The following is a 21,083-nucleotide window of genomic DNA, read 5'->3' on the forward strand; positions in this document are numbered from 1 at the left end:
CTGTCCCAAACGGGGATCGAACCTGCAACCTTGGTGTTATCAGCACCACGTTCTGAACCAACTGAGATGTGCAAAAGGTACTGTTTGTCCAAAAACCAAAAACCTCCTGGCGATTTATGGGACTGAGAGTTTCTATGAGGATGCTTTTATTTTCACCCCACTTCTAGCTCGGGGCTAGTTATAGCCCTGAGGGGGTGGGCAACCTGTGGCCCTCTGTCTCATTTTGTGTGGCCCTCGGCCAGATTTCATGGGGGTGGCAAGGAAGGGGAAAGGGGAGGGAAAAAGTGGCAGGAGAATAGAGCGTGGAAGAGAGAGAGAGAGAGAAATGTGTGTGGAAGAGAGAGGGGGTGGCAGAATAGAGAAAAAGGGGCTCGCCCCATTGCCTTTGTGTGGCCTCTGGCAAAGCACCTCCAAAGGATTATGCCCCCCCCCCGACAGAAAAAAAGGCTGCCTATGGAAGGGCTTCAGTCCTAGTCCTGGAAGAAATCTGAAATCCTCTGCACCTTTGCCAAACATTTAAATCAGCGTTAGGAGCCGTGAGGCAACATGCCACAACGTGGGAGCTCCTGGAGTCAAGGAATAGTCTTAAACCTATGAGCAGGGTCTATCCTATGAGGTGACCACCCCCAGGGTGCCCTCCTCAGAACATTACTGCTTGTTAATGCGCCGTGAAGGATATCGTGCCATGCTATGGCATTCCAAAGCACAGTTTGAGGTGTTGGAATTAAACTCTAGTTCCCATTAGCAGAATAGGCGGAAGTCAGCCTTGGGTTGTTTGACCCTTTAATTAGTTCTCCCCCACCCCCTTCGCAAGACACTCTTTTAAAGTTTAAATAACGGTTAACTTTTGCTCAGTGTGCTTGCAGTTGCAGATTAAATATACAATGCCGGTGGATGTTTCTAAAATTGCTAATACATCCGACATAGATCAAACTATTGCAACAGGTTGGCTAACTCTGAGGCAGACAGCAGCACAACACAACATGCCTGCTGCTGTAATTGTTAAGACTGTTAACTAACTGCCATAACTGAACCAATTGCCACAGCTGCCACACAGTTCTTGCCATTAACCCTTTGCACATGCATTTTGGATGCTGACATCCCACATGAGGAGCCCCAGGCCTGGGAGCTGAATCTGACTCTCCTGTCCTCTCCATCCTTCCCCTGGGACTCTCAACAGGCCTCAATATCCCTCACGTGTCTCAAGCACTCCTGCTCAGTTGGGATGCCCTCATGTCTTTTGCCTGTCAAGATAGATAGGGTGTGTGTGTGTGTGTGTGTGTGTGTGTGTCTTTTTTGTGGCCTCACTTACAAAGGAATGGTGCACCCATTTTGGTCTCTGGCCAAATATTGTTAAATTTGCCCATGGCAAGTCTATGTTTATACACAATTTTTTCCCACGTGTTGCAAGTTTGTACATAACACGGTAAGGAACATAGGGAACTGCCTTATACCCCCATCCAAACATTGATCCATCTAGCACAGTACAGTGGTACCTCAGGTTAAGTACTTAATTCGTTCGGAGGTCCGTTCTTAACCTGAAACTGTTCTTAACCTGAAGCACCACTTTAGCTAATGGGGCCTCCTGCTGCTGCCGCGCCGCCGGAGAACGATTTCTGTTCTCATCCTGAAGCAAAGTTCTTAACCTGAAGCACTATTTCTGGGTTAGCGGAGTCTGTAACCTGAAGCGTATGTAACCTGAAGCATATGTAACCCGAGGTACCACTGTATTGCCTGCACTATTGGCAGTGCTCTTCAGGATTCTCAACAGGAGACATTCCCAGCTGTGCCAGGGAGATGCTAGAGATTTGAACCCAGAACATTCAGCATGAAATGAAAATGCTTTCCCACTGAGCTATGGATGGGACCTCACATGTGCCACCTCACAATTCAGGATGGCAGAAAGATAACATACAAATGTTGGTACATTTGTACATCCATTTACAATGAATAAATGATTTGATACCCCTTAATGGTGCCGCTTCAGCCTGCCTTGTGGTGGGCATCGCCCTGCCTGGGTCTGCCTAGGCAAACCGCCACTCTCCCTAGATCTGTAGCAGCAAAGGTTTACTGAGCCCAGAAATACCACCTAGCCCTGTCTTTGACGCACATCCACAAATAATATATTGCTTGGGAAGCCAGTTCCTCATGGGAAGAGGGCATGAAGCCGTGATGGATATTTCCCCCCTTGCCCTGGTGAATTCAAGCAGTTGGCAAACTGGCAAATCACACTGGTGCAGAGCATGGGCTTTGAGATGCATGAAGTGCAGGAAATAACCCGTGGCTGCCATAGCCCATAGGATGATTGGTCACCAGAAGGTTTCCACAGCAAGGGGGGGGGGACTGTCGGATTCTCAGCGACATCCAGCAACAACAACAACTTGTAATAGAGAGCCAGCCTTCCCTGCCAGCAAGCCCTCGCTCTCTAATGAGGATGTATTAACAACTGCCAGGATTTTATCTCACTTTATCTTATTGCTGGAAACACATTAAAGATTCGTCTTAGTGTAGATAGGCAGCACATATGGAAATAATGCTTTTTCATGTGGCATGATTATTGAAAGTAGACTACCCTCATGCAACCTCAAAGATGTACAAGACCCAATGAGCATCTGTAAAAAATAAACACAATTCCCTGCTGTAATTCTGAGTGAGATTTACATTTACCTGTAACATCTCCTCCTAATCATCGGTTTCCTGTGTGTTTTCCCCTTACCTCCTTCCTGTACCCATTACTGTCAATGTACAAGGCGGTGTTGTCTTCCTAGTTCCTTATTTAGAACACCTACGGCGAAACAGCTTAAGGTTTTAACCATTTCTGATCTTCAGCAGCAAAGTTCATTTTCACATCTGGAGTTTGTATACAAGATGTCAGAGGTTAATAACACCAGGGACATCGATTTCATCATAGTGCCCTAGGCTAGTCCTATCAGAGGAATATGGAATATGATGACTAAGGAATGCGAAAGAAGGAACAGATTTTCTTAATTTGCAGCGCAATCTTAACCATGTCTACTCAGAAGCAAATCCTTTTGAATTCTATTGGAATTATTCCCAGTTCAGTGGAATTAGGATCCTATCATTGCAGCTCAAAGACATTTAGCCAACGTTTGGTCTGTATATATAAGCCTAGGTTGTTCACCTTCCATAATTCCTTCTTGTGATTAGAGCACAGAATTGAGTTTCTGAATGTCATTGACATAATATGTGTCATAAAATCCTAAAATTGTAGGGTTGGAAGGGACCCCAAGGGTCATCTAGTCCAACCCCCTGCAGTGCAGGAATCTTTTGCCCAACGTGGGGCTCAAACCCACAACTGAGATTTAGAATCTCTTGCTCTACCAACTGAGCTATCCCTTCAAGCAGTCCCAGCCTTCCTGGGTGTAGCAAATGCAGCCTGTGAATGGGGTGATTTGGGGTATGTAGCGAGGACCAAAGACATGCCAGCATACTGTATTTACATAGCCACCGCATTCACAGAACTACCTGCCCAGAACTTCCTGGTTACAGTTGTTCACCAGGAAACAGCTTGAATGGATATCAAATGCTTTGTGAGGATTGGCTCTTCCAGTTGTTGTTGTTTTTAAAAAACACATTTCTGTCTCTCATGGTTTTGCAAGCATCTGTGCACCACAGTTACCCTTTTATTTAAAAGAGGAATGCACAGCTCAGCCGTTGAACTTTGCATAGGTTAGATCCCATGGTCAATCCTTTGAAAAGTCCAGGACCCTGGAGAGCAACTGAGTACTGAGCCAATGGAACTGACTTAGTCAAGTAAAAGGAGTTTCTCGTTCCCACACCCTTCCTGTCCCTTATTTGCATGCATTCCCCCCACCTTCCACCATACCACACCTTGACAAAGAACAAGAAGCAGTTCCAGAGGTATAAGGGCAAATAACAGGTTAAGGTTTAAGCATGCTGCAAACTGAGCAGGTTATTCAATCAAACATATATATCACCAATTCATGTTAGTTATTGCTTCCTTCACTTCTTCCCTCTATCTTTCCATGCCTATATACTTTTTTGCCCTTTTTCAAACTGTATAATTTTGTATTTCCGAGAAGTTGCTTAGTCACATTCACCATGCCCTTGCATCAGGCGGGGGCTCCGGTGGGAGTGTGGGCTGAATTCTGGCTTGTGGGACCAAATTGTTTGTCTTTACACAAGAACCCCAAGAACTACCAATGAGGGCCAGGTACAAAAGTTGTACAGTTCGTATTAAAGAGCAAGGCACCTCTGAGCACATTCTGAGCCTAGAGATTTGTTTTCTGTGTGAGATCAGAACTCACAGTCCTTTCATATAAAAGTCTGTCCCTGGTTAACTTCCTTCATTTAAGCTGCCCAATTTAGACAGGAAAAGTTGTTTTGCTATCATTACTGTTGCTGATCTATCCCCCCAGAAACTGACTATAGAGAATACAAATCTACCTTCTACCAACCACTAATCTAGCGCATATTGTTCCAGAAAAATACTGGGGGGGAATTATAGACAAACACAATGTGCTTCGTGTTAAGTACAGGACCATCATTTAACTGCTCCAAGAGGAATATTTTTAAAGCATGTTTCCTGTCTTTGCTTGTCTCATAAACCAGCCTGGGGGTGGGGGTGGCAGAGAGCCTAGACATTATTATGTATAGAAGAAACAGCCTTGAATCTCACCCTGTGGTTATTTATATATCACTCTGATATGCTTCTCACCAGTTCGACTCTTTGCTCGATTTAACTGCTACGTCTCCATCCAGCACTGCTGAAGAGATCAGGTTTTCCTCCCCACCAATAGGATGTTCAGCTGTTCCAAGGAAGAAAGGCAGAGGAACCAAAAATACCATCTTCTTCCTGTGGGTGGCATCAAAATATCTTCAGTATACAAAAGGTTTGTTCCGAAAGAGAGACAGAAAGCGGAGAGAGACAGAGAAGGATTATTTGGGAGAGAAAGGTTTCTATTTTTGCCAGTGTTCTCACATGACTTAAAAAAAATAAATAAATAAGTCATTTAAATTAACACAACGATTTTAAATAAACCAGTGCCACAATACTGCAAGTATTATGACTATCACCTTTTGTCACATACTATGTAAGTGATGGGGAACTTCAGGCGGAGGGGCCAAATGTGGCCCTCAACTCCTCCTGGTCTGGCCCTTGAGACTCTCCATTGGCAACCCCCTTCACTGGCCATGCTTTGATAATGCTTTTGGAGAGTAGAGAGGGGTCTGTGGATGTGTGTAGAAACCAGACTACTGTACAGAGCTAAAACTTACATTTGCTCTACCCACCTATGTCTCTGCTCCTTGCCCACCACTGGGATGTGGGGCCCCAGGAAATCCCCTAGAAGGGAATGTGGCGCTCAGGTGGGAAAAGCTTCTGTTTCCCTGTGTTATGCAGATTTTGCAAGCAGAATGCTGCAGAGAAGTATCTAGGGAAGGAAGTACCCAATGGCAATGGCCATTGCAATGCACTGGTTCCATCTGAATGCATTGGGTGCTCTCAGGAATCATCTCTACATCAACATAATTGCTTACATGGTGGTTTTTAGGGGACAACTACAAAGGGGTAGTTTTTAGGGACTAGCTTCAAATGGTTGAACCCATTGTGAACGCATTGAACCTCAGCTGTCTGGCAGCTTAAAGAGTGGTCTTTAGGCATCATATCCAATGGACTAGAGCCACAAGGGTCCCTCAAATTTCCGCCAGCAACACCTGCACTGCAATGGTCCATCATCATAGACATAGGAATACATTGGATTGAGATTGAGAGACCCAGAGTTCAGCAGGAGCCCAAAATAAACATAAAACCCCACAAGTGTATAGACGTAAGAACGAACAAGAAGCAACCTTTCTTATTTTAGTCATGTTACACTCAAGCAAACTTCTGGAGAGAAATGTGGGGGAACACAAGCACAGGGGGAACACACAATGCTCACCCACTAGGGTAGGAAAACTGGTGCCCTCCAGAGCTTGGAATACAAGCCCCAACCTCTCATATGGAGCTCAAAAACACCCACAGGGCTGCAGGATACCATCCCTGCTATGAGGGGAATAGTTGTAACAAATCTTGGGGTAAGGGCTTTAGGTTCTCATGGGTGCAACACATTTCCTACTGCTGTTAAAAGGCTAAAACATATTTTTGTGGGTCTCCAAGTCCTATCAACCAACCCCTGCCAGCATGGCAAAGGGAAAGGAGGATGGGAGTTGTAGTCCAATTACATTTGAAGGGCCCCCAGGCCCCCACCCCCAAACTAAAGTGCCAATCCTAACTTAACATATTTGCTAGGGGGCAAGCCCCATTGAGCACAGTAGGGTTTACTTCTGAGTAAACATGCATAGGACAGGTCAAGGAATGTCGGCAGGAGGTGCCAGTCTCCAGGAGGGAGCAATTATTTTGAAGGCTAGGAAGGGTTTTGAGCTCCCAACCCCAACTCCCTTGTCTCATGAGGTTTTGTAACAATGTTTCTGGGGTATATATTATTTAGAAAGATTTAGAGACTGTTTATATTACAAAACTCTCGAAGCAGTGTGCATCCTACAGCATCCTAAAACCCACAAAACTGTTAAAAAAACAAGCATGCATGAAATAGTTCCCAATAAAACACAGATAAAATCAGGAAAACGATACGTGCAGCAGATTCCTCCTTTTCTTGCCAAATATCAATTCGCCAACAGAGGAACACAAACTGGTTTGTAAAACTAAATTTAAACATCAGCTTGTGACTCAGAACATGATGCTGCCATCTGGCAAAAGTGTTGAAAGTCCCACAGCAAGAGCAGATGTATCATTCATGCTTTCTAAACCAGGGTCCTTTGGCCTCTTCCATAGTTGCTTCCCATATTATGTGGAAGCGCCAATCGTGTGGGCTTGTCCTGATAACAAAAAATAACACCCGGACACTGGGGTCCAGCTCTGAGGGTATTCTGGTGGTTCCCTCACTGTGAGAAGCAAAGTTACAGGGAACCAGGCAGAGGGCCTTCTTGGTAGTGGCACCCGCTCTGTGGAACACCCTCCCACCAGATGTCAAAGGAAAAAACAACTACCAGACTTTTAGGAGGCAACTGAAGGCAGCCCTGTTTAGGGAAGCTTTTAATATTTGAAGGACTAATGTATTTTAATATTTTGTTGGAAGCCGCCCAGAGTTGTTGTTGTTGTTGTTGTTGTTGTTGTTGTTGTTGTTGTTGTTGTTGTTATCTTCATGGTGCTATCCAGAAGGAGATTACATTCTGAAGCCCTTGCTTTAGACTCCTTGCTGGACTCAAACTCCCATCAGTACCAGCCAGAATGACCAATGGACAGGAATGGCAGGGGCTGTAGTCCCCTAGTCCCCACAATATCTGGAGGATCAGAGGTTTCCCGTCCCTGCCTGCCTTGGACCTTATCTTCAACCTGCTCTGTTTCCCAAAACCTGAACTATTGACCCTTGTACTGCAAGATATAGCACCATGGAAGCCATCTGCAATATTCTGTTTTAGAAGCCTGATCTAGATTGATGTGTGACTGTTGATTTTACTATCCCCTTCAGTTAATTAAAATAAAAGCACCTGTCATGCGATAGAAGTCTTTTCCAGCTGACAAGTCTTTCATTTATTCTTATGAACCTGGGGATCAGTGTTATCCCAGGCAGGGGGAAGAGCGAGCTGGGTTTTTCCACTCATAAATCACCCTGCTTTGGAATACATAGAATCTAGCTGTTTCACAGGCTGGCTAAGAGACAGAAGACAAAGCCATGACATGCAGAGGGATGCAGAATTATACCCAAGGCAGAAAACCATCCCAATCCTCTCATCAATTTGGCAATAACATGCTGAACAAACAACTCCCCTGAGCTTCTGCCAGTGCATCCTTGCTTGTGTGGGACTCAAAGCCACAATCTGAATTATAGAAGACGATCAAGAGCAAGAAATATTGGAATGATGGGACTATGATTACCTGTAGAAGTCATGGAGACTAGATAAATCACTTCAGAGTTGCTCTCATGGCTTTTGACTTCACCTGATCCCCACAGCTGAATTAGACCTGCAACATTCAACTGTTGCCTGATACTTCATTTCTCCTTATACATATCGAAAAGTCAATTTGAATACAATAGCGTACTTGGCCTTGAGGGGTGTATGGGGTAGTTCCTCTGGTGGAGAACATGTTGTGCTCCTTCTGGGGTAGTTTGTTCACCTTTGGTCCCCACCCTGCACTCACCTCTCACCTGTGGCTCCTAGAAGCTGTCAGCATGCGACAGCAGACACACCTTGGGAACGGCTTAGACTGGCTGGCTTCTTCTTCTTTGGCGATCACTCGTAGCCGAGTAAGATTGTCTTCCGTAAACACGGTTTTAACAATGAGTCAGTAAGTGACTGCGGAGGCCAATTCTGGATGCACACGTCCTTCCACAGTGGGGACATTGGTTTCCGGGCAGGAGCTGATCACGGTGTCGATTTGCCAAGCGTGCCTTCCTCCTAGCACATTTCTCCTGAGTTTGAGTGTCTTCAAAGCCCATGACACCTTTGGTAAAGGCTGTTCTCTAACTTGAGCTCTCGCAGGCCAGTGTGATGAGGGTAGCCAAAGGCTCTCCTTCTGTGAGTTAGGGACTTTCCCTGCATGCAGAGACAGGCTCCAGAGGGTTGAGCAGACGGGACCAATAAGGGGTCCAATGGTCAAGAAGGCAGTTTCTGCATGTGCTGTAGAGGGAAGTGAGGGGCAGATGGGGCTTGGCAACCTGGGAAGATAGTCCATCTAGGAGAAGGAAAACTCTATCCTAAACCTCCGTTGCCTTGTGGGATATCTTTGGGAGAAGATAAGGCTAAGGAGTAAACCCTACACAAATCCGGGTTGGAGTCCCTAAGATGGTTGGGTAGCGCCTTGTTCTTCTTGCAGCTCCTGCAGCCAAGCTGATGCCAAACATATCCCTCTGATTTCCTTTAGACCACATCAGTGAGGCTGAGAGGGGGGTTGTCATCTGAGCAGCCCAGGACCTCCAGACACACTGCCCAGGCTTGCACCCTTGGGTGTAATTAACTTTGCCTCCTTTAATTCCCACCACCATTCCTCCATTTTGGGTAAAAATACATTCTTCAATCCGTGTCCATATTAAAATCTCTCCACTGTGCTCACATACTAGAATAAAAGTCCATTTTTTTCTTATTATACTGTACAGTGGTACCTCGGGTTAAGTACTTAATTCGTTCCGGAGGTCCCTTCTTAACCTGAAACTGTTCTTAACCCAAAGCACCACTTTAGCTAATGGGGCCTCCCACTGCCGTTGCACTGCCGGAGCACAATCTCTGTTCTCATCCTGAAGCAAAGTTCTTAACCCGAGGTACTATTTCTGGGTTAGTGGAGTCTGTAGCCTGAAGCATATGTAACCTGAAGCAACTGTAACCCAAGGTACCACTGTATATCCTTTAATTTATGCCCAGTTCCATATGCTCAAATTCCATTTCCTGTTTTTACGACAGTGAACCTGGGACGTTTTTCATTTAAAGCAAATTCTCTGTCACTGATCTATGACCTTTTTTGGAGTCGAAAAGACTAATGAGATCAAATGAATCCAAAGGTCATCCAGTCCAACCCCCTGCGGTGAAAGGCAGGGCCACTCGCTTTTCAACTTTCTGCACTGACACAACTGAGATCAACCAATGCAATCCAGGCAGTTAAAAGCACAGAATCGTGGAAACAGTGCAGGCAAGTGTCTCTAGAGGAAAAAGCTAAAGACGTAAAATGAAGTGGCCTTTATCTCCCTGCAGCTGAGTTTATTGTTCTTACCACATGCAACCCTTTAAAAACAACCTTGTGAGGAAGTTCCGATATTATTTTAATTTTATAGACTGCAACCTGAAACCTGATTTAGTATAAAATTGACAAGGTGGTGTAATTCTGCATTGAAGGCAAGGTAATTCATAGGCAAGGGAGATCTGAGGTCAGCGTTCAACCCTTTCCGCAGAAGATCACACCAAGCCAGTCACAGAGAGTGAATACCCCTGTGGGAGCTCTATAAAGTGAAGATATCAAGAAGGATTATCATTGCAGCACTGAAGTTTTTCTACATTGAGCCTGCTGTAACTTTTGTAGCAGGTTTTCTCCTGGTGAGCATCTGACCCAGAATCGAAAGGCCTCAAAGGAACTCTAGAGGTGTCGAATTCACTTTCTGTTGTCTGTCCCAAATCTTCCCATGTTCAGCTTCACTGAAAGTCACCGAGTTTTGGAATGACTTCACTTTCTTCTCAACGTGCATAACGGCCATTTCTCACTCCTTCCCCTTTTATAAAAACCTTTCTAAACTAGCCTTCAAGGAACTATTCTGGCAATGACAGCCAAGCTGGTTCCTTGGGGAGGACCAGGAAATCCCCTCCCCTGTTGTAGTGATCCTGTTCAGTTTGCTGTAACTGTAAATAATAAATGCAGTGGCCGAGTTCAGTTCAGTGCTTGCATCCGTCTGTTCCTTCCACGTGCAAAAGGAACACTTGCAACAAATGAACAATGGCTGTGCATTCTTTTGCTGCCTATTGTTGTGCTAAGGTGGCAGATTAATCCCTGCTGGGGTGATCATTTTATTGAATTTAGGGGACAGGGGAGGGAAGATGAGCTTGGGTTGCTAGGCAACTGTAGGATGCCTTCTCCAAACCATGCATCTCCTGGAGAACTTGGCTGGAGAAGGTTTCCTGGCATTAACTAGTGACTGCTATATGATATTGAGAAATAAAATACACGCTCAGGTAGCAGAACAAGTTAAAGGATCTTCACCATTGGTTATTCATGGGAAATGTAGCTTGTTGTTAAGAAGACGGCATGTAAAAGCGCACTTTTACCCCAGTCTATACAGAGAACATAGGGACACTGGTGGCGCTGTGGGTTAAACCACAGAGCATAGGACTTGCCGATCAGAAGGTCGGTGGTTTGAATCCCTCCGACGGGGTGAGCTCCCGTTGCTCAGTCCCTGCTCCTGCCAACCTAGCAGTTCGAAAGCACATCAAAGTGCCATTAGATAAATAGGTACTGCTCCGGCGGGAAGGTAAACGGCGTTTCTGTGTGCTGCTCTGGTTCGCCAGAAGCAGCTTAGTCATGCTGGCCACATGACCAGGAAGCTGTACGCCGGCTCCCTCGGCCAATAAAGTGAGATGAGCACCGCAACCCCAGAGTCGGTCACAACTGAACCTAATGGTCAGGGGTCCCTTTACCTTTATACAGAGAACATGGAAGCAGTTGTAGCATTTCTCAAGAGGTATGGTGATAGCCTGCCCATTGCAGTATTAAGCTATATAAGGAAGTGTGTTATTTCAGCCACCTTATTGCTTGTGTTTACTCCCATTTCCCACTCCTCTTACTGCTTGGGCCACGTCATACTGCCTGCGGCGCTGCTAGCCTGTCCCATTTGTCAAATAGCACCTGATTATGCCAGCTCCATGCTATTGCCTTGAAGGAAAGGAGTTGTATAGCTAGTTTAACAGTCATGATCTACTGCTTTTGCTCTTCCAAAGTGCCCGAGCTGAAGAAATAAAAGCATATTTTATGAGGAATAATGGCTTGCTTTGAAACACCCAGGCACATTCTGCTAACTTTCCACACACAACAGACGTTATTTCTCTTTACTCCACAGGGCTGGAGCCCACATCATGAAAGAGGTTTCTGACATATTATATGTAGTAGAGGAACCCTTGTTATTCTAAGCTTATTATCGGAAACCTCAAGGACATAGCCAGACAACTAAGATTTAAGAGCATAGATTTCTTCCTTCAATGCATCCAGTTCCTAGTGATAGGGAAATCTGTAAATTTCAGTGTCTCTATTATTATTATTATTATTATTATTATTATTATTATTATTATTATTATTATATCTTAAATTCAGTTTGCCACATCCCTTTGGCCATCTGGAATATATTGTTTTACATATATTGAGGGAAAGAAGACTTGACTTTTGAGAGCAACTGCCTTTTCCTTTGTGCCACTTTGGAATAAAATGACATGCCATTTTATTTTCTCCAAAGATACTAAAAACCATTAAAAAAATAAATAAAAAGTTACATCATAATCCTACATCTATAAATGTCCCCAAAGGAATCTCCTCTTTCTGATAATATCATTTACTTGGTTTTAAAAGGAAGGATATTCTGTTTAAGGTGGATGCATCAATGGGCAATAGGAACTTCAACTTTGCCCTGCTGTAAAATGTCACATACTTCAATTTTGTGCATGGATGACTTCATGCATAAGTGTGAATGGCATAACTCCCTGGGGTCTATGTCGTTAACTAAGCTTTATCAAGACTTGCATTAAAATTAAATAGGTGACAAATTTGCTACATCAGAAGGGTTCACTTTCAGTTGCTGAATGCGGGAAGAACATCCTGCCCTATTTTCTTCTTTCATTATTTTTTTTAAAAAACATTTTGATTTCTTTTCATACAGCAGCTGGGAGAAAGTTCAGGAGGTCATCATAATACTTCTAATTATACCAGTAAAGGAATTAAAGGAGCCACGACCAAATGCATGCATGTTGTTAGGCTATATTTTTCACAGCCAAGCCAAGTGACATTGTGTGTCCAAGGAAAGAATCCTAGAATTCGTTCCCTGGTCCACCTAGTCTTCTGGCAATGGAGCAAATCTCTCCACCCCTTAGCTCCGAGGACACACCACTAGACTCTGAGGTTTGGTCTATAGACCCTTGAGGACTCAAGAAAATGCTGAGAGGGGAAAAAAATATAGATGTGGAAACCCCATAATCTTAAAAGACCTAATGACTGCAGAAGAAGGCACTGGCTTTATAACTGCCCGGAAGGTTGCATTTGTGGGTGGGCAACTTGGATGTTTGATATCAGCTTCAGGAGCGCTATCCATGGTCCTGAACCCTCACCCTGCTCCCTTTTCAAACTGCTGAATTCCCTTGTCTTGTCATCCTGATAAACTAGGATCTGCCTTTCCTGGGCCATCATCTCTCCCCTGTGATGGGCATCCTCATGGATCCTGACAATGGTCACAATCTGCAAGTGGGTGACTTCCCTGCCATGGCTTTATCTAGTCACAATCGGACAACGTGTAGGCATAATGTGTGTGCTCCACACACCTGGATTGTGTATACAAAGCGGAGCTGACTGACTCTTCCCTTTCTGACGTCATTGTCTCAATTTCATCTTGCTTCTGCTCTTCACCTGAGTCTACCTTTCACATGATATCAATGCTATTCCCTTTTACCAATGGTGTACTTCTGATGTTTTTGGGTGGTGCTCTTCTAATGCTGTTGGGACTCGGGTGGCGCTGTGGGTTAAACCACAGAGCCTAGGGCTTGCCGATCAGAAGGTCAGCGGTTCGAATCCCCGCGATGGGGTGAGCTCCCGTTGATCGGTCCCTGCTCTTGCCAACCTAGCAGTTCGAAAGCACGTCAAAGTGCAAGTAGATAAATAGGTACTGCTCCAGTGGGAAGGTAAACGGTGTTTCCATGCGCTGCTCTGGTTCGCCAGAAGCAGCTTAGTCATGCTGGCCACATGACCCAGAAGCTGTACGCCGGCTCCCTTGGCCAATAAAGCGAGATGAGCACTGCAACCCCAGAGTCGGCCACGACTGGACCTAATGGTCAGGGGTCCCTTTACCTTTACCTTCTAATGCTTCTTCGACTACAGGTCCCATCATCCACAACCACTGGGCAGGACCGATGGGCACAGGAGTCCAACAGCATCTGCAGGGCATCATGTTGGTTCGCCCTTACCTTTGACCAATCATTTCGAAGGAATTGGAGTTCATAAGCAGACAAAAGAAGTGTCAGCCTCATTCCAGAGCATATTATTTTACATCCACATGTTGAGAGCTGCCTTTCTAGAAATGAAATCAATTTTTTTTAAAGGATGTGCCATTAAGAAAAGGATGGGGAAGATATCCTACAGGAAGTCCTTGCTGTTGCACTCTTAGTCACCTATATCTAATGCTGCTGAGCTGGTATTTTCTACCAAGTTGCTGACAACAGCACCTGTGCGAAACAGGGAAGACTTAAAGGGTACTGTGATATTCTCCATCATAATCATCACCAATTTTTTTTTTTTAAATGAGGAATCTCTCTCTCTCTCTCTCTCTCTCTCTCTCTCTCTCTCTCTCTCCCATGCCTGTTTTAGCTTTCCCAGAGTTCAGAACGTGTTGCCAGGGGCTGTCCTGATTCTTCATATTAGGCAGATCACATGCAATGAAGGCATTTAATCATTTGCCTGAAAACACCCTTAAAAAGAACAACCTCCATTAGCTCAAACTTTCTCTCAGCATGAAACACTGAGATGTCTGCCTCTAGTCCTCAAAATAGCAGCTGTACAGCTCAGTGCAAATAGCATCTTTAAAAGAAATCAGAACTGCTTTATTTACTTTTGATCTTTTCTTGCTCACTTCAGGTCAGCCCTCTTTCTTTGTGCACTCCTTACTCTTCCCCCTTCATATTTTGTCTTCTTATGTTAACTCGTTTTTTCTCCCATTTAATTTTCTCACCTGCCAACCACATTGTGTAGTATCTCCCAACCCAACCCTCAAATAATAATAATAATAATAATAATAATAATAATAATAATAATAATTTTATTATTTATACCCCGCCCATCTGGCTGGGTTTCCTCAGCCACTCTAGGCAGCTTCCAGCAAAATATTAAAATACAATAATTCATCAAATATTAAAAGCTTCCCTAAACATGTTAAGATAACAGTCCACTCCTGTCTCCTACTTGCATTAATAGCAACAAGACCTACAATCTGGAGTGGAGCTCAAGGCTGAGCTTGTACTGAAAAAACAACCGCCTTACTGTTCTTTATTTTATTATTTGTTAAAAGTCCAAGTTGTACACAGCCAAGGTAATTAAATTCCTCAACAGAGAAAGCTGAAAGTGCATATCTGGAAGTAGCCAAACAGTCTTGAAAAGATCAGCAACTGGATATAATCACCCACCCCACATCCACTAACTCTGGAAACAGACAAATATTCATTGTTATTTTACCATTAAATGACTAGATACTTAAGGCAAGGCAAGGAAAACCAGTGAGTCTCAGGGTGCTGAATCCTGCACACCATGGCAATTCCTGTGCTCATGAAATATTATCGCAGAACAACATATACGGTCCTCTTACTGTACCAGTGTTGAGGGAAAACTCATTCACAGCAGAACAAATCTGCTCCTCAAAATTCCTCTCAGTGTTCTTTCTGAATATTTGAATGTCTGCCAAATATCTGATAGCTGTATTTAGCACCCTTTCATATTTCTCTATCCAACAGGGTTTGAGATTTGACATTTAGCACTTGATGGCTGACACACAGTCATTTCTCCCAGGAACTTCCGAAGGATTCTGAGACAGTTTACACAGGGCAGTGGTGAGCCTCACTTGGCCCACTGTGAACTGGATATGCACCTCCTAGATGCATCACACTCATCATTCCCCTGTACATTGCACATCGCGGGGGAAAGTCAGTCGTGTTGGGCAAAGCAGTCTCCCAGGGCAGTAGCCTGTCCAACATTATTCATTTGATAAACTCCCCCAAACCCAAGACGGTTTGAAAATCAATGGTCAGGGCCAGCCCTAGACATTTAGCTGCCTGAGGCAATGGACAAGATCGTTGAATCAAACTGTTCCTACTTTGAATTGCAAAATGGGAAGATTCACCACACTCTGAACATTTGTCAATAAGTCACTTCTCCTCTGGTGTGGTTTCACTTTGGTTTGCTCAGGGGACAGATGCGAAAGAAAGGATATTCCCCTGGCGCAATGTGTGAGACCGGACAAAAGTCTGTTGACCTTTGCTGGTCAAACATTGTGTTGACAGTAGACCAAGTGTGAGGAAATTGTGGCCCTCCAGACTTCATTGGGCCCATACTCCCATCATCCCCTCCAGTATGGCTAAAGGTGAGGGATGATGGGAGCTGTAACAAGCTGCCCCAGTTGGAGCAATGTAGGCGTGAGGTGATTTTGGTGGGGTAGCAGCAACACTATGAGACTATGCCACTTGCAAGAGACATTTAGTTGCTGTTGCTTAAACCTGTGCTGCAACACCATGAGCTCAACCTGCAAAGAGGCTAAGTGCATCATTATTTCCAGGCTATCATGCTACCAACAGTCTGCTGCTACACATCTTAAGCAAGCTGCTTGAAAGGCAGCGAGAATTCCCCAGAGAGGGTTTTTCCACTAAATATTATATGTATAATATACACAGAGGGAATGTAGGAAGGTTTCAAGAAAAATCTCCCATACAAAACATTTCATTCTCGGGAGAGATCTTTTCTCCAAATCCATTTACACTGCAATTAGCTGTTCCTACACAGATGCACTGTGCAGCCTTCCTAGAGTGCAACTGTTTATAAACGACAACTTTAAAATCAGTATTAAACCTTCCAAGCAAACAAATAGAAGTCATTGTTAATTTATTAAGGAAGATGATGGTTATTAATATTTATTTAACTTATATACACCACACTTCATTCAAAGATCACAGGGCAGTTCACAACACAGAAATGCAAAATGAGCACAAAATACACACCAAAACATAAAAAAATCAAATAACACACTTCAAAACACATTTCAAAGGCCATAGAATGTTAATCAGCCAAATGATACTCATAATACTAATTTATTTGTACCCCGTCCATCTGACTGGGTTGCCCCAGCCACTCTGAGAGGCTTCTAGCATAAACAGAAACAGAATAAAACTTCAAACATTAAAAACTTCCCAATACAGGGCTTCCTTCAGATGTCTTCTAAAGATTGTATTTCCTTGACATCTGGTGGGAGGGTGTTCCACAGGGTGGGCACCACTACCAAGAAGGCCCTCTGCCTGGTTCCCTCACTTCTCACAATGAGGGAACTGCTAGAAGGCTCTTGGAGGTGGACCTCAGTGTCCGGGCTGAACGATGGGGGTGGAGATGCTCCTTCAGGTATACTGGGCGGAGGCCATTTAGGGCTTTAAAGGTCAGCACCAACACTTTGAATTGTGCTTGGAAATTTTTTTCATCTGGCACCCAAATGAAGGCACCAGGTAAGCCTCCCTGGAGAGAAACTTCCACAGATAGGGGACCACCACAGAAAGGCCTGTTCCCATGTTGCCACCCTCCGGACATCTCATGGGGAAGTCACACAAAGGATCTCAGATCATGATTGCAGGCTTCCTAGCTCTCCCCATCCCTTCGCCTCTATTGCCCAAGGCTGCCACCTCACTGCACCTAACAATTGGGCTGGCCCTGATTAACCAGCTGCAAATTCACACCCCTCAAATACCCACCAGCACCAGAAGCGACATTTTCAATCACCTGTGCAAATAATTCCCATTTTGCAAAATACATCACAAGGTGCAGCAGCAACCTATTGTTGAAGTTTCAGGTGGCAGAGCATTGAGCAACCCCTGCTGTTATGATGTGACAGGTGACAATTCTTTGTCATGTGATTTCTGCGCTCTGCAGCACCATTAAAAAAGCAGCAGGAGCCCTTTAGCCAAAGTAGCCACTGTAGCGATAATGACAGTGGTTCTGGGAAGTTCTTGCAGCTTCAGCAAGCTTTGCAAATGTTAGCAGATTGATCAGTGTGACATTTCCGGAAGATAGGCAGGAGTTGTGCGTACCCTTGGTGTGTACCCTTGAAATACACTCAGAAACATCAGAACGCCAACACCTATGAAATGTGCCGCAGCATATTTGACCAGCCTTTTCATATAAGTAATTGGCATTATTTCATTCTTCCTGCTATCCCCCGGCCTCCCCCACCTCTGTGCTCCAATTCAGAGGACGGGAGGCATATATAAGTTTTGTAGAAATACAATTAGATAACAGTTACCTAACTGCTTTGAAAATAGTTTAATTACTTATAATAAGACTAAGCCTTAACACTAAGCATACTATGTACAGAATACCGGAACAAAAGAGAGACAGAAAGAGAAAGTGAGTGAGACCCAGGCTCCTTCTGGCCTGACTATTATAGTCAGCATAACCTTGACAGAAAGATAACAGAACCAGTTTAAACCAGCTGTACTCAGCTTCTCAGAAGATATAACCAGTGCTTTCTTCCTGGGGGTACGCAGGGGTACGCATACCCCTAAACATTTTGTGAATCTTTGCACTTTTGTCCATTTCCTGTCTTTATTTTTCCCGATTTGAACTATAAAATGGTGATTAATTTTTTTTGAGTCAAAATGAGTACCCCTAAACATTTTGTTAGGGGGAAAAGCACTGCCAGTACCCCTAAACATTTTGTGAATCTTTGTACTTTTGTCCATTTCCTGTCTTTATTTTTCCCAATTTGAACTATAAAATGGTGATTTTTTTTGAGTCAAAATGAGTACCCCTAAACATTTTGTTAGGGGGAAAAGCACTGCCCGTACCCCTAAACATTTTGTGAATCTTTGTACTTTTGTCCATTTCCTGTCTTTATTTTCCCCAATTTGAATTATAAAATGGTGATTTTCTTGAGTCAAAATGAGAGTACCCCTAAACATTTTTTTTTTAGAAAAAAGTACTGGATATAACCCAAACAAGAACCTTCTTTCACACAGAGAAGAAACCTTCCAGTAGCTTCCTGAATCCTTCTGTATTAATCAGAATAGGAAAGATCTCTACACAACAGATCAATACCTTTTGCACTAAGAAATGCAAACTAACATTATGAAGCCCACGATCAACCCTTTCCCCTGCAATCCTACAAATCATTTATGTGTGCAGCAGATATGCCTTTTGTTTCAGAGGAGCGTCTGCATGAGCAGCAGTGCCCAGCTGTCGTTTGCCACCTTGCCACTTGACCTGAAGCTAAAAAATCAATGTGCTTCAAGTGGGTGTAACTAACCGACTGAAAGATTGCAGCTCTGCTCTCTGCATCAAATGGCAGAAACTGACAAAACGAGCAAACTTCTAAATGAGACAGATTGAAAGGAAGAGCCGGAAGAGGCAATGCAATTGGTTAAGAACAGAACTCAAACCTCCAAAAAGGGACAGAGAACGGGTCACACTCCACATTTGCCAGATTTGTTACATTTCAGTTAATTCACCCAAATTTCTAGTCTGCCTGATATCAGAGCCAGTAACATAAAAATCAAGGTATGACCAAATCTATTGACAGAACACTTACTTTATATTCTGTTGGAAGCCACTCAGCAGTGGTACCAAAAATATATTATTATTGTTGTTGTTGTTGTTTAGTTGTTTAGTCGTGTCCGACTCTTCGTGACCCCATGGACCAGAGCACGCCAGGCACTCCTGTCTTCCACTGCCTCCCACAGTTTGGTCAAACTCATGCTGGTAGCTTTGAGAACACTGTCCAACCATCTCGTCCTCTGTTGTCCCCTTCTCCTTGTGCCCTCCATCTTTCCCAACATCAGGGTCTTTTCCAGGGAGTCTTCTCTTCTCATGAGGTGGCCAAAGTATTGGAGCCTCAGCTTCAGGATCTGTCCTTCCAGTGAGCACTCAGGGCTGATTTCCTTAAGAATGGAGAGGTTTGATCTTCTTGCAGTCCATGGGACTCTCAAGAGTCTCCTCCAGCACCATAATTCAAAAACATCAATTCTTCGGCGATCAGCCTTCTTTACGGTCCAGCTCTCACTTCCATACATCACTACTGGGAAAACCATACCTTTAACTATACGGACCTTTGTCGGCAAGGTGATGTCTCTGCTTTTTAAGATGCTGTCTAGGTTTGTCATCGCAATGAACAACAATAATACTTGGTATTGTTATAGTGCTTGACATTTAAAATAAAGAAACTAATTCAACACAGTAATATCTTACAGCAAACTGTTAGGACAGTTTTATTAGCTGTTTAACCTTTAAGTGCCAGGCTGGAAACTTTTCTATACTGCCAAGCTTATGCTGGCAAATGAGAAAACATCCTTCTGTAATAGTTAATTGATCTATGATTTATTTTTATTTTTTTACTGTATGATTTACTGTATGGGTCTATGTATGATTGTAATAAACCGCTCTGATTTTTTAAATGATTAAATGTATATAGACATGTTTATGAATTGATTAGCTAGTTAGTTAACTAATAGTACCGCTATCTAATATTAAATAAGAACTTAACAGTGGATATCCAGTTTCACAACCAAGGCTGGATCCATAGCTGTCAACCTTCCCTATTTTGCGGGAAATTCCCTTATTTCAGCGCCGTTTCCTGCTGCTTCCTGCTGCTATCTTGGATTGTTAGATATCCTGTAGAATGTCCCCGGGACAGGTGAGGCTGCTGATCCCTTATTTTCGAGGCTGCTGATCCCTTATTTTCAAATCTGAAAGTTGACAGCTATGGCTGGATCTATTCTAGACACATCAAAGAAGTGTTTCAGTTAAACACATTGTAAACTTTGTATGAGAAATTGGATTGGCAAAACCGGAACTCCACAGCGTCATCTGCTGCCACAGTGTTATAATGCATATACAATGCATATAAAGTGCTTTTTCTTTGCCAATGTAGCTGAGTCCCAAGTCAGGCCAAGAAACAGGTTAACACACAAATGGGTAGGAAAATGAAAGTAACTCCAATAACAAGCTACAGGGTAGAATCTTAGCTCCAATTCTCTCATTACCTGTTACTACACTGCCTTTCAAAAATATGGCAGGCTTTGCCTCTTCATAAAGGATGAGTATGCCTACAAATTATATCCAAATCTTGCAGAAAATAAAAGGTTTTTTTTAAAAAAATAAACAAAACAAAACTTTAACAAGGGCATGTCTGAAAACCCCTGAATGTATCTGCCTAAAATCAGACAGGTTTACTCAGTTTTGGAGGGACTCCAATGCTTGTAAATGTATGCTTCTACAAAGAGCGGACAGAACTGTTATCATTCTTAGGTTCCCTGGTATAGTCAAAGGGTTGGGGGAGACTAGAGTTTCATTTTTATCCTGTTCTAATTCAGTCCCAAATAACAAGCTGGGATGGAAAGATATGAGTGGCTCTGAAACAGATCAGGCTGCTTCCCAAATTTTACGGCTGGTACCCACCCCTACAACTATTTAGTATTTGACGGCTTATTTCATATTCGACACCAGCTAATTTCTATTTTTCTTTAAAAAAAATGACAGGCCCCCTAATCTAGAAAGTGCGGGGAGTTAGAAACAAAATGTCACATTCATAATGCAAATTGCACTTACAAACCTGTCATTAAGAATTTGAATG

At 43.6% G+C, this 21,083-nt stretch overlaps 1 protein-coding gene across 5 annotated transcripts in view; it reads right to left on the reverse strand.

Annotated features, from left to right (window-relative positions):
* CPNE4 (copine 4) overlaps positions 1 to 21,083 on the reverse strand; it is a 255,178-nt gene that overhangs the window by 198,234 nt on the left and 35,861 nt on the right. For 3 of the 5 annotated variants that reach the window (XM_083468249.1, XM_083468247.1, XM_083468252.1), the window contains exon 2: positions 4,700 to 4,837. The gene's annotated coding sequence lies outside the window, so the exon portion shown is untranslated. Of the gene's footprint in view, positions 1 to 4,660; positions 4,838 to 19,043; positions 19,109 to 21,083 lie in introns of those variants that run through there. The other 2 variants (XM_083468248.1, XM_083468250.1) reach the window with 2 other exon arrangements.

This window comes from Podarcis liolepis (genome assembly GCF_965112155.1).
Source record: "Podarcis liolepis genome assembly, chromosome: 12".
Classification (NCBI taxonomy): Eukaryota; Metazoa; Chordata; class Lepidosauria; order Squamata; family Lacertidae; genus Podarcis; species Podarcis liolepis.